This window comes from Hyla sarda, unplaced genomic scaffold, assembly GCF_029499605.1.
Source record: "Hyla sarda isolate aHylSar1 unplaced genomic scaffold, aHylSar1.hap1 scaffold_2362, whole genome shotgun sequence".
In the NCBI taxonomy this organism is placed as follows: Eukaryota; Metazoa; Chordata; class Amphibia; order Anura; family Hylidae; genus Hyla; species Hyla sarda.
In genome coordinates, this window is record NW_026609046.1 from 1 (window position 1) to 14,170 (window position 14,170).

The following is a 14,170-nucleotide window of genomic DNA, read 5'->3' on the forward strand; positions in this document are numbered from 1 at the left end:
ACACAACAAAGCTGGGTTGTTGTTGTTTACACTCTGCAAGGCCTGTGGAAGTGAGTGACATCATAGCACTGTAGTTCTGAGGGTTCTAGATGGATGCAACAATCTCCTGTTGCTTCTATGAAGGCCATAATAGACGACATCACCAAACAGCTCCATAGTCACATACACAGCAAAGGAGAGATGTTGTTTACACCTAGTGATGTCAGTGGTATTGAGTGACATCACAGCACAGTGCTAAGGCTCCTGGGCCTGGACACAGCAGCGGCTGCAATATCTCAACGGAGAATACGTTTATATATATGTGTGTGTGTGCGCGTATATATATATATATATATATATATATATATATATATATATATATTTCTCCGCCGAAATCACTTTTAAACCCATTTCCACCTTTTTTTCCCTTCTCTTCCTCTTACTTTTTTTTCACGTTTTTTTACGTTTTTCTCCTTTTCGCCTCTTTTCTGGGCGTATTATTCTTCTTTTTCTTCTTTTTTTTCGTCTAATGCATACCCCATCAGTGCAGCAATGCTTATTCAATACCGCCAGCAGATGGAGACACTGGGGGATAATTTTCTAAGGATTTATACTGATTTTTCCTGTCTGAATTTGTCGCACAGAAAGTTGCAGGCCAAATATGTGTGACATTTCTGCGACTTTAGCTTCTAGAGCATTTTTACAACATTATACATAGGTGCTGAATACATAAAAAGCGACTGTTCAGCGACAGACAAGTCGCATCGGCTGAAAGTAGGCCAGAATGTCAGTCCATGTTGGAGCAGGTTTAGATACAGTCTAAAGTATAGATCTCAAAGTCTGTGCACAGAATTTAGCAAGGGCCTCGCACCTTCTGATGCATCAGGTAGGTGCACAATAGCATAGCCTAACCCTCTGTACTTTGGTCTATATTGATGCGGGACATAGACAGCCAGCTGATGACCAATCCATTAGTGCAATGGATGGCTGGAAGCATTTGTCTTTGCCTTTGCAATACCACAGAAGCAATGCATGGTCAATGTACAGCAATGACACACCTGTGTGAACAGCCAGGAGACCCCCCCCCCCCCCCCCCCCCCATGTTATGTTACATAGTTACATAGTTAGTACGGTCGAAAAAAGACATATGTCCATCAAGTTCAACCAGGGAATTAAGGGGTAGGGGTGTGGCGCGATATTGGGGAAGGGATGAGATTTTATATTTCTTCATAAGCATTAATCTTATTTTGTCAATTAGGAACATTCAGCACCCACCCGCTATCAAGGCAGCTGCCTATCATGTCATGCCCTACCTGCACAGGTGTGCTGGCTACTCAAATGATCCAATTAAGGAGGCCATTTAGTCAGCAGCAGCAGAAGTCCTGTGCCTGGACGCTCCAACAGCGGCCAGACACAAGCAGAAGCAGCAGAAGCAGCAGCAGCAGCACCACCTTTTGTTTTTTGGCTGCAGCAGCAAGGCCCACAGGGCTGGCTAGCTGGCTAGCCAGCAAGCAGGTAGCAATGAAAGTAGGAATCTTTCTTTTTAACCCTGTAAGGGGGTGGTGCACTGTACCCGAAGATACTGCCATATCGGGTCAATGCATAGGGCGACGGAAGCAAGCTTCGAAATCGGCCCCCGTTCTCAAAAATCCATTTAATATATGGTCCCCAGATAGGGGACGTATCAGATATTAAACTGATAAGAACAGATACTACACTTGATCTTAGCCAAAAGGCCGAGAAGCGATAACCGTGAAAGGGGCGGGCCCAACAAGGTCCCCTTCATGGGCACTATCACTGCTTGCTGTCAGGGAGGCTGCCAGACAATTTTCCATGCACACTCTGGGCTGGGGGGCAGTCAACCACCAGTACACACAGCAGAACCTAAACCCATACCATTATTGCTAAGCAGCAAGACAGGGGCCCATTGCACTCCCACGGGGCCTTTTTAAATGCAATCCATAACCCGGATTTGCCAGGAACCCTTCTTACTCCTCCTACTTGCATGTGACACTGGGCTTAGGATCTGCATAGGAAACACACACACAAGCACACACCTACCTTTGTTGCCTGCAGATGCCTCCTTGGCTGTCCCCAAACGGTATCAAACCAACACCCACGGGAAGCTGTAAGCATAGAGGACATGCCTGCACCCCATTGGACTTACCTGTGTGGGTTAAATCCGGGTTATTTGACAACCTATGGCGGTGATGGTTCTGCTCAGGCAGAGCAGTGCTGATGCTCCTCATAAAGCTGTCGCTGCTGTGAAGGTTCTAGGTGACATCACAAATCCCTATGGTTACATACACAACAAAGCTGGGTTGTTGTTGTTTACACTCTGCAAGGCCTGTGGAAGTGAGTGACATCATAGCACTGTAGTTCTGAGGGTTCTAGATGGATGCAACAATCTCCTGTTGCTTCTATGAAGGCCATAATAGACGACATCACCAAACAGCTCCATAGTCACATACACAGCAAAGGAGAGATGTTGTTTACACCTAGTGATGTCAGTGGTATTGAGTGACATCACAGCACAGTGCTAAGGCTCCTGGGCCTGGACACAGCAGCGGCTGCAATATCTCAACGGAGAATACGTTTATATATATGTGTGTGTGTGCGCGTATATATATATATATATATATATATATATATATATATATATATATATATTTCTCCGCCGAAATCACTTTTAAACCCATTTCCACCTTTTTTTCCCTTCTCTTCCTCTTACTTTTTTTTCACGTTTTTTTACGTTTTTCTCCTTTTCGCCTCTTTTCTGGGCGTATTATTCTTCTTTTTCTTCTTTTTTTTCGTCTAATGCATACCCCATCAGTGCAGCAATGCTTATTCAATACCGCCAGCAGATGGAGACACTGGGGGATAATTTTCTAAGGATTTATACTGATTTTTCCTGTCTGAATTTGTCGCACAGAAAGTTGCAGGCCAAATATGTGTGACATTTCTGCGACTTTAGCTTCTAGAGCATTTTTACAACATTATACATAGGTGCTGAATACATAAAAAGCGACTGTTCAGCGACAGACAAGTCGCATCGGCTGAAAGTAGGCCAGAATGTCAGTCCATGTTGGAGCAGGTTTAGATACAGTCTAAAGTATAGATCTCAAAGTCTGTGCACAGAATTTAGCAAGGGCCTCGCACCTTCTGATGCATCAGGTAGGTGCACAATAGCATAGCCTAACCCTCTGTACTTTGGTCTATATTGATGCGGGACATAGACAGCCAGCTGATGACCAATCCATTAGTGCAATGGATGGCTGGAAGCATTTGTCTTTGCCTTTGCAATACCACAGAAGCAATGCATGGTCAATGTACAGCAATGACACACCTGTGTGAACAGCCAGGAGACCCCCCCCCCCCCCCATGTTATGTTACATAGTTACATAGTTAGTACGGTCGAAAAAAGACATATGTCCATCAAGTTCAACCAGGGAATTAAGGGGTAGGGGTGTGGCGCGATATTGGGGAAGGGATGAGATTTTATATTTCTTCATAAGCATTAATCTTATTTTGTCAATTAGGAACATTCAGCACCCACCCGCTATCAAGGCAGCTGCCTATCATGTCATGCCCTACCTGCACAGGTGTGCTGGCTACTCAAATGATCCAATTAAGGAGGCCATTTAGTCAGCAGCAGCAGAAGTCCTGTGCCTGGACGCTCCAACAGCGGCCAGACACAAGCAGAAGCAGCAGAAGCAGCAGCAGCAGCACCACCTTTTGTTTTTTGGCTGCAGCAGCAAGGCCCACAGGGCTGGCTAGCTGGCTAGCCAGCAAGCAGGTAGCAATGAAAGTAGGAATCTTTCTTTTTAACCCTGTAAGGGGGTGGTGCACTGTACCCGAAGATACTGCCATATCGGGTCAATGCATAGGGCGACGGAAGCAAGCTTCGAAATCGGCCCCCGTTCTCAAAAATCCATTTAATATATGGTCCCCAGATAGGGGACGTATCAGATATTAAACTGATAAGAACAGATACTACACTTGATCTTAGCCAAAAGGCCGAGAAGCGATAACCGTGAAAGGGGCGGGCCCAACAAGGTCCCCTTCATGGGCACTATCACTGCTTGCTGTCAGGGAGGCTGCCAGACAATTTTCCATGCACACTCTGGGCTGGGGGGCAGTCAACCACCAGTACACACAGCAGAACCTAAACCCATACCATTATTGCTAAGCAGCAAGACAGGGGCCCATTGCACTCCCAAGGGGCCTTTTTAAATGCAATCCATAACCCGGATTTGCCAGGAACCCTTCTTACTCCTCCTACTTGCATGTGACACTGGGCTTAGGATCTGCATAGGAAACACACACACAAGCACACACCTACCTTTGTTGCCTGCAGATGCCTCCTTGGCTGTCCCCAAACGGTATCAAACCAACACCCACGGGAAGCTGTAAGCATAGAGGACATGCCTGCACCCCATTGGACTTACCTGTGTGGGTTAAATCCGGGTTATTTGACAACCTATGGCGGTGATGGTTCTGCTCAGGCAGAGCAGTGCTGATGCTCCTCATAAAGCTGTCGCTGCTGTGAAGGTTCTAGGTGACATCACAAATCCCTATGGTTACATACACAACAAAGCTGGGTTGTTGTTGTTTACACTCTGCAAGGCCTGTGGAAGTGAGTGACATCATAGCACTGTAGTTCTGAGGGTTCTAGATGGATGCAACAATCTCCTGTTGCTTCTATGAAGGCCATAATAGACGACATCACCAAACAGCTCCATAGTCACATACACAGCAAAGGAGAGATGTTGTTTACACCTAGTGATGTCAGTGGTATTGAGTGACATCACAGCACAGTGCTAAGGCTCCTGGGCCTGGACACAGCAGCGGCTGCAATATCTCAACGGAGAATACGTTTATATATATGTGTGTGTGCGCGTATATATATATATATATATATATATATATATATATATATATATATATTCTCCGCCGAAATCACTTTTAAACCCATTTCCACCTTTTTTTCCCTTCTCTTCCTCTTACTTTTTTTTCACGTTTTTTTACGTTTTTCTCCTTTTCGCCTCTTTTCTGGGCGTATTATTCTTCTTTTTCTTCTTTTTTTTCGTCTAATGCATACCCCATCAGTGCAGCAATGCTTATTCAATACCGCCAGCAGATGGAGACACTGGGGGATAATTTTCTAAGGATTTATACTGATTTTTCCTGTCTGAATTTGTCGCACAGAAAGTTGCAGGCCAAATATGTGTGACATTTCTGCGACTTTAGCTTCTAGAGCATTTTTACAACATTATACATAGGTGCTGAATACATAAAAAGCGACTGTTCAGCGACAGACAAGTCGCATCGGCTGAAAGTAGGCCAGAATGTCAGTCCATGTTGGAGCAGGTTTAGATACAGTCTAAAGTATAGATCTCAAAGTCTGTGCACAGAATTTAGCAAGGGCCTCGCACCTTCTGATGCATCAGGTAGGTGCACAATAGCATAGCCTAACCCTCTGTACTTTGGTCTATATTGATGCGGGACATAGACAGCCAGCTGATGACCAATCCATTAGTGCAATGGATGGCTGGAAGCATTTGTCTTTGCCTTTGCAATACCACAGAAGCAATGCATGGTCAATGTACAGCAATGACACACCTGTGTGAACAGCCAGGAGACCCCCCCCCCCCCATGTTACGTTACATAGTTACATAGTTAGTACGGTCGAAAAAAGACATATGTCCATCAAGTTCAACCAGGGAATTAAGGGGTAGGGGTGTGGCGCGATATTGGGGAAGGGATGAGATTTTATATTTCTTCATAAGCATTAATCTTATTTTGTCAATTAGGAACATTCAGCACCCACCCGCTATCAAGGCAGCTGCCTATCATGTCATGCCCTACCTGCACAGGTGTGCTGGCTACTCAAATGATCCAATTAAGGAGGCCATTTAGTCAGCAGCAGCAGAAGTCCTGTGCCTGGACGCTCCAACAGCGGCCAGACACAAGCAGAAGCAGCAGAAGCAGCAGCAGCAGCACCACCTTTTGTTTTTTGGCTGCAGCAGCAAGGCCCACAGGGCTGGCTAGCTGGCTAGCCAGCAAGCAGGTAGCAATGAAAGTAGGAATCTTTCTTTTTAACCCTGTAAGGGGGTGGTGCACTGTACCCGAAGATACTGCCATATCGGGTCAATGCATAGGGCGACGGAAGCAAGCTTCGAAATCGGCCCCCGTTCTCAAAAATCCATTTAATATATGGTCCCCAGATAGGGGACGTATCAGATATTAAACTGATAAGAACAGATACTACACTTGATCTTAGCCAAAAGGCCGAGAAGCGATAACCGTGAAAGGGGCGGGCCCAACAAGGTCCCCTTCATGGGCACTATCACTGCTTGCTGTCAGGGAGGCTGCCAGACAATTTTCCATGCACACTCTGGGCTGGGGGGCAGTCAACCACCAGTACACACAGCAGAACCTAAACCCATACCATTATTGCTAAGCAGCAAGACAGGGGCCCATTGCACTCCCACGGGGCCTTTTTAAATGCAATCCATAACCCGGATTTGCCAGGAACCCTTCTTACTCCTCCTACTTGCATGTGACACTGGGCTTAGGATCTGCATAGGAAACACACACACAAGCACACACCTACCTTTGTTGCCTGCAGATGCCTCCTTGGCTGTCCCCAAACGGTATCAAACCAACACCCACGGGAAGCTGTAAGCATAGAGGACATGCCTGCACCCCATTGGACTTACCTGTGTGGGTTAAATCCGGGTTATTTGACAACCTATGGCGGTGATGGTTCTGCTCAGGCAGAGCAGTGCTGATGCTCCTCATAAAGCTGTCGCTGCTGTGAAGGTTCTAGGTGACATCACAAATCCCTATGGTTACATACACAACAAAGCTGGGTTGTTGTTGTTTACACTCTGCAAGGCCTGTGGAAGTGAGTGACATCATAGCACTGTAGTTCTGAGGGTTCTAGATGGATGCAACAATCTCCTGTTGCTTCTATGAAGGCCATAATAGACGACATCACCAAACAGCTCCATAGTCACATACACAGCAAAGGAGAGATGTTGTTTACACCTAGTGATGTCAGTGGTATTGAGTGACATCACAGCACAGTGCTAAGGCTCCTGGGCCTGGACACAGCAGCGGCTGCAATATCTCAACGGAGAATACGTTTATATATATGTGTGTGTGTGCGCGTATATATATATATATATATATATATATATATATATATATATATATATTTCTCCGCCGAAATCACTTTTAAACCCATTTCCACCTTTTTTTCCCTTCTCTTCCTCTTACTTTTTTTTCACGTTTTTTTACGTTTTTCTCCTTTTCGCCTCTTTTCTGGGCGTATTATTCTTCTTTTTCTTCTTTTTTTTCGTCTAATGCATACCCCATCAGTGCAGCAATGCTTATTCAATACCGCCAGCAGATGGAGACACTGGGGGATAATTTTCTAAGGATTTATACTGATTTTTCCTGTCTGAATTTGTCGCACAGAAAGTTGCAGGCCAAATATGTGTGACATTTCTGCGACTTTAGCTTCTAGAGCATTTTTACAACATTATACATAGGTGCTGAATACATAAAAAGCGACTGTTCAGCGACAGACAAGTCGCATCGGCTGAAAGTAGGCCAGAATGTCAGTCCATGTTGGAGCAGGTTTAGATACAGTCTAAAGTATAGATCTCAAAGTCTGTGCACAGAATTTAGCAAGGGCCTCGCACCTTCTGATGCATCAGGTAGGTGCACAATAGCATAGCCTAACCCTCTGTACTTTGGTCTATATTGATGCGGGACATAGACAGCCAGCTGATGACCAATCCATTAGTGCAATGGATGGCTGGAAGCATTTGTCTTTGCCTTTGCAATACCACAGAAGCAATGCATGGTCAATGTACAGCAATGACACACCTGTGTGAACAGCCAGGAGACCCCCCCCCCCCCCCCCATGTTATGTTACATAGTTACATAGTTAGTACGGTCGAAAAAAGACATATGTCCATCAAGTTCAACCAGGGAATTAAGGGGTAGGGGTGTGGCGCGATATTGGGGAAGGGATGAGATTTTATATTTCTTCATAAGCATTAATCTTATTTTGTCAATTAGGAACATTCAGCACCCACCCGCTATCAAGGCAGCTGCCTATCATGTCATGCCCTACCTGCACAGGTGTGCTGGCTACTCAAATGATCCAATTAAGGAGGCCATTTAGTCAGCAGCAGCAGAAGTCCTGTGCCTGGACGCTCCAACAGCGGCCAGACACAAGCAGAAGCAGCAGAAGCAGCAGCAGCAGCACCACCTTTTGTTTTTTGGCTGCAGCAGCAAGGCCCACAGGGCTGGCTAGCTGGCTAGCCAGCAAGCAGGTAGCAATGAAAGTAGGAATCTTTCTTTTTAACCCTGTAAGGGGGTGGTGCACTGTACCCGAAGATACTGCCATATCGGGTCAATGCATAGGGCGACGGAAGCAAACTTCGAAATCGGCCCCCGTTCTCAAAAATCCATTTAATATATGGTCCCCAGATAGGGGACGTATCAGATATTAAACTGATAAGAACAGATACTACACTTGATCTTAGCCAAAAGGCCGAGAAGCGATAACCGTGAAAGGGGCGGGCCCAACAAGGTCCCCTTCATGGGCACTATCACTGCTTGCTGTCAGGGAGGCTGCCAGACAATTTTCCATGCACACTCTGGGCTGGGGGGCAGTCAACCACCAGTACACACAGCAGAACCTAAACCCATACCATTATTGCTAAGCAGCAAGACAGGGGCCCATTGCACTCCCACGGGGCCTTTTTAAATGCAATCCATAACCCGGATTTGCCAGGAACCCTTCTTACTCCTCCTACTTGCATGTGACACTGGGCTTAGGATCTGCATAGGAAACACACACACAAGCACACACCTACCTTTGTTGCCTGCAGATGCCTCCTTGGCTGTCCCCAAACGGTATCAAACCAACACCCACGGGAAGCTGTAAGCATAGAGGACATGCCTGCACCCCATTGGACTTACCTGTGTGGGTTAAATCCGGGTTATTTGACAACCTATGGCGGTGATGGTTCTGCTCAGGCAGAGCAGTGCTGATGCTCCTCATAAAGCTGTCGCTGCTGTGAAGGTTCTAGGTGACATCACAAATCCCTATGGTTACATACACAACAAAGCTGGGTTGTTGTTGTTTACACTCTGCAAGGCCTGTGGAAGTGAGTGACATCATAGCACTGTAGTTCTGAGGGTTCTAGATGGATGCAACAATCTCCTGTTGCTTCTATGAAGGCCATAATAGACGACATCACCAAACAGCTCCATAGTCACATACACAGCAAAGGAGAGATGTTGTTTACACCTAGTGATGTCAGTGGTATTGAGTGACATCACAGCACAGTGCTAAGGCTCCTGGGCCTGGACACAGCAGCGGCTGCAATATCTCAACGGAGAATACGTTTATATATATGTGTGTGTGTGCGCGTATATATATATATATATATATATATATATATATATATATATATATATTCTCCGCCGAAATCACTTTTAAACCCATTTCCACCTTTTTTTCCCTTCTCTTCCTCTTACTTTTTTTTCACGTTTTTTTACGTTTTTCTCCTTTTCGCCTCTTTTCTGGGCGTATTATTCTTCTTTTTCTTCTTTTTTTTCGTCTAATGCATACCCCATCAGTGCAGCAATGCTTATTCAATACCGCCAGCAGATGGAGACACTGGGGGATAATTTTCTAAGGATTTATACTGATTTTTCCTGTCTGAATTTGTCGCACAGAAAGTTGCAGGCCAAATATGTGTGACATTTCTGCGACTTTAGCTTCTAGAGCATTTTTACAACATTATACATAGGTGCTGAATACATAAAAAGCGACTGTTCAGCGACAGACAAGTCGCATCGGCTGAAAGTAGGCCAGAATGTCAGTCCATGTTGGAGCAGGTTTAGATACAGTCTAAAGTATAGATCTCAAAGTCTGTGCACAGAATTTAGCAAGGGCCTCGCACCTTCTGATGCATCAGGTAGGTGCACAATAGCATAGCCTAACCCTCTGTACTTTGGTCTATATTGATGCGGGACATAGACAGCCAGCTGATGACCAATCCATTAGTGCAATGGATGGCTGGAAGCATTTGTCTTTGCCTTTGCAATACCACAGAAGCAATGCATGGTCAATGTACAGCAATGACACACCTGTGTGAACAGCCAGGAGACCCCCCCCCCCCCCCCCCCCCCATGTTATGTTACATAGTTACATAGTTAGTACGGTCGAAAAAAGACATATGTCCATCAAGTTCAACCAGGGAATTAAGGGGTAGGGGTGTGGCGCGATATTGGGGAAGGGATGAGATTTTATATTTCTTCATAAGCATTAATCTTATTTTGTCAATTAGGAACATTCAGCACCCACCCGCTATCAAGGCAGCTGCCTATCATGTCATGCCCTACCTGCACAGGTGTGCTGGCTACTCAAATGATCCAATTAAGGAGGCCATTTAGTCAGCAGCAGCAGAAGTCCTGTGCCTGGACGCTCCAACAGCGGCCAGACACAAGCAGAAGCAGCAGAAGCAGCACCACCTTTTGTTTTTTGGCTGCAGCAGCAAGGCCCACAGGGCTGGCTAGCTGGCTAGCCAGCAAGCAGGTAGCAATGAAAGTAGGAATCTTTCTTTTTAACCCTGTAAGGGGGTGGTGCACTGTACCCGAAGATACTGCCATATCGGGTCAATGCATAGGGCGACGGAAGCAAGCTTCGAAATCGGCCCCCGTTCTCAAAAATCCATTTAATATATGGTCCCCAGATAGGGGACGTATCAGATATTAAACTGATAAGAACAGATACTACACTTGATCTTAGCCAAAAGGCCGAGAAGCGATAACCGTGAAAGGGGCGGGCCCAACAAGGTCCCCTTCATGGGCACTATCACTGCTTGCTGTCAGGGAGGCTGCCAGACAATTTTCCATGCACACTCTGGGCTGGGGGGCAGTCAACCACCAGTACACACAGCAGAACCTAAACCCATACCATTATTGCTAAGCAGCAAGACAGGGGCCCATTGCACTCCCACGGGGCCTTTTTAAATGCAATCCATAACCCGGATTTGCCAGGAACCCTTCTTACTCCTCCTACTTGCATGTGACACTGGGCTTAGGATCTGCATAGGAAACACACACACAAGCACACACCTACCTTTGTTGCCTGCAGATGCCTCCTTGGCTGTCCCCAAACGGTATCAAACCAACACCCACGGGAAGCTGTAAGCATAGAGGACATGCCTGCACCCCATTGGACTTACCTGTGTGGGTTAAATCCGGGTTATTTGACAACCTATGGCGGTGATGGTTCTGCTCAGGCAGAGCAGTGCTGATGCTCCTCATAAAACTGTCGCTGCTGTGAAGGTTCTAGGTGACATCACAAATCCCTATGGTTACATACACAACAAAGCTGGGTTGTTGTTGTTTACACTCTGCAAGGCCTGTGGAAGTGAGTGACATCATAGCACTGTAGTTCTGAGGGTTCTAGATGGATGCAACAATCTCCTGTTGCTTCTATGAAGGCCATAATAGACGACATCACCAAACAGCTCCATAGTCACATACACAGCAAAGGAGAGATGTTGTTTACACCTAGTGATGTCAGTGGTATTGAGTGACATCACAGCACAGTGCTAAGGCTCCTGGGCCTGGACACAGCAGCGGCTGCAATATCTCAACGGAGAATACGTTTATATATATGTGTGTGTGTGCGCGTATATATATATATATATATATATATATATATATATATATATATTTCTCCGCCGAAATCACTTTTAAACCCATTTCCACCTTTTTTTCCCTTCTCTTCCTCTTACTTTTTTTTCACGTTTTTTTACGTTTTTCTCCTTTTCGCCTCTTTTCTGGGCGTATTATTCTTCTTTTTCTTCTTTTTTTTCGTCTAATGCATACCCCATCAGTGCAGCAATGCTTATTCAATACCGCCAGCAGATGGAGACACTGGGGGATAATTTTCTAAGGATTTATACTGATTTTTCCTGTCTGAATTTGTCGCACAGAAAGTTGCAGGCCAAATATGTGTGACATTTCTGCGACTTTAGCTTCTAGAGCATTTTTACAACATTATACATAGGTGCTGAATACATAAAAAGCGACTGTTCAGCGACAGACAAGTCGCATCGGCTGAAAGTAGGCCAGAATGTCAGTCCATGTTGGAGCAGGTTTAGATACAGTCTAAAGTATAGATCTCAAAGTCTGTGCACAGAATTTAGCAAGGGCCTCGCACCTTCTGATGCATCAGGTAGGTGCACAATAGCATAGCCTAACCCTCTGTACTTTGGTCTATATTGATGCGGGACATAGACAGCCAGCTGATGACCAATCCATTAGTGCAATGGATGGCTGGAAGCATTTGTCTTTGCCTTTGCAATACCACAGAAGCAATGCATGGTCAATGTACAGCAATGACACACCTGTGTGAACAGCCAGGAGACCCCCCCCCCCCCCCCATGTTATGTTACATAGTTACATAGTTAGTACGGTCGAAAAAAGACATATGTCCATCAAGTTCAACCAGGGAATTAAGGGGTAGGGGTGTGGCGCGATATTGGGGAAGGGATGAGATTTTATATTTCTTCATAAGCATTAATCTTATTTTGTCAATTAGGAACATTCAGCACCCACCCGCTATCAAGGCAGCTGCCTATCATGTCATGCCCTACCTGCACAGGTGTGCTGGCTACTCAAATGATCCAATTAAGGAGGCCATTTAGTCAGCAGCAGCAGAAGTCCTGTGCCTGGACGCTCCAACAGCGGCCAGACACAAGCAGAAGCAGCAGAAGCAGCAGCAGCAGCACCACCTTTTGTTTTTTGGCTGCAGCAGCAAGGCCCACAGGGCTGGCTAGCTGGCTAGCCAGCAAGCAGGTAGCAATGAAAGTAGGAATCTTTCTTTTTAACCCTGTAAGGGGGTGGTGCACTGTACCCGAAGATACTGCCAATATCGGGTCAATGCATAGGGCGACGGAAGCAAGCTTCGAAATCGGCCCCCGTTCTCAAAAATCCATTTAATATATGGTCCCCAGATAGGGGACGTATCAGATATTAAACTGATAAGAACAGATACTACACTTGATCTTAGCCAAAAGGCCGAGAAGCGATAACCGTGAAAGGGGCGGGCCCAACAAGGTCCCCTTCATGGGCACTATCACTGCTTGCTGTCAGGGAGGCTGCCAGACAATTTTCCATGCACACTCTGGGCTGGGGGGCAGTCAACCACCAGTACACACAGCAGAACCTAAACCCATACCATTATTGCTAAGCAGCAAGACAGGGGCCCATTGCACTCCCACGGGGCCTTTTTAAATGCAATCCATAACCCGGATTTGCCAGGAACCCTTCTTACTCCTCCTACTTGCATGTGACACTGGGCTTAGGATCTGCATAGGAAACACACACACAAGCACACACCTACCTTTGTTGCCTGCAGATGCCTCCTTGGCTGTCCCCAAACGGTATCAAACCAACACCCACGGGAAGCTGTAAGCATAGAGGACATGCCTGCACCCCATTGGACTTACCTGTGTGGGTTAAATCCGGGTTATTTGACAACCTATGGCGGTGATGGTTCTGCTCAGGCAGAGCAGTGCTGATGCTCCTCATAAAGCTGTCGCTGCTGTGAAGGTTCTAGGTGACATCACAAATCCCTATGGTTACATACACAACAAAGCTGGGTTGTTGTTGTTTACACTCTGCAAGGCCTGTGGAAGTGAGTGACATCATAGCACTGTAGTTCTGAGGGTTCTAGATGGATGCAACAATCTCCTGTTGCTTCTATGAAGGCCATAATAGACGACATCACCAAACAGCTCCATAGTCACATACACAGCAAAGGAGAGATGTTGTTTACACCTAGTGATGTCAGTGGTATTGAGTGACATCACAGCACAGTGCTAAGGCTCCTGGGCCTGGACACAGCAGCGGCTGCAATATCTCAACGGAGAATACGTTTATATATATGTGTGTGTGTGCGCGTATATATATATATATATATATATATATATATATATATATATATATTTCTCCGCCGAAATCACTTTTAAACCCATTTCCACCTTTTTTTCCCTTCTCTTCCTCTTACTTTTTTTTCACGTTTTTTTACGTTTTTCTCCTTTTCGCCTCTTTTCTGGGCGTATTATTCTTCTTTTTCTTCTTT

The 14,170-nt window shown here is 45.8% G+C and overlaps 6 non-coding genes across 6 annotated transcripts; all 6 read right to left on the bottom strand.

Moving 5' to 3' along the window:
- Positions 1-1,536: 1,536 nt before the first annotated feature.
- LOC130322597 (U2 spliceosomal RNA) lies at positions 1,537-1,727 on the bottom strand. Its single transcript, XR_008868064.1, has one exon. It is a non-coding gene; the product is annotated as a U2 spliceosomal RNA (small nuclear RNA).
- Positions 1,728-3,817: 2,090 nt separating this feature from the next.
- Positions 3,818-4,008, bottom strand: LOC130322609 (U2 spliceosomal RNA). The gene has a single exon (XR_008868075.1). It is a non-coding gene; the product is annotated as a U2 spliceosomal RNA (small nuclear RNA).
- Positions 4,009-6,091: 2,083 nt separating this feature from the next.
- LOC130322615 (U2 spliceosomal RNA) lies at positions 6,092-6,282 on the bottom strand. Its single transcript, XR_008868080.1, has one exon. It is a non-coding gene; the product is annotated as a U2 spliceosomal RNA (small nuclear RNA).
- A 2,090-nt stretch (positions 6,283-8,372) lies between these two features.
- On the bottom strand, positions 8,373-8,563 carry LOC130322612 (U2 spliceosomal RNA). The gene has a single exon (XR_008868077.1). It is a non-coding gene; the product is annotated as a U2 spliceosomal RNA (small nuclear RNA).
- A 2,085-nt stretch (positions 8,564-10,648) lies between these two features.
- On the bottom strand, positions 10,649-10,839 carry LOC130322616 (U2 spliceosomal RNA). The gene has a single exon (XR_008868081.1). It is a non-coding gene; the product is annotated as a U2 spliceosomal RNA (small nuclear RNA).
- A 2,085-nt stretch (positions 10,840-12,924) lies between these two features.
- Positions 12,925-13,116, bottom strand: LOC130322613 (U2 spliceosomal RNA). The gene has a single exon (XR_008868078.1). It is a non-coding gene; the product is annotated as a U2 spliceosomal RNA (small nuclear RNA).
- Between the last annotated feature and the right edge of the window lie 1,054 nt (positions 13,117-14,170).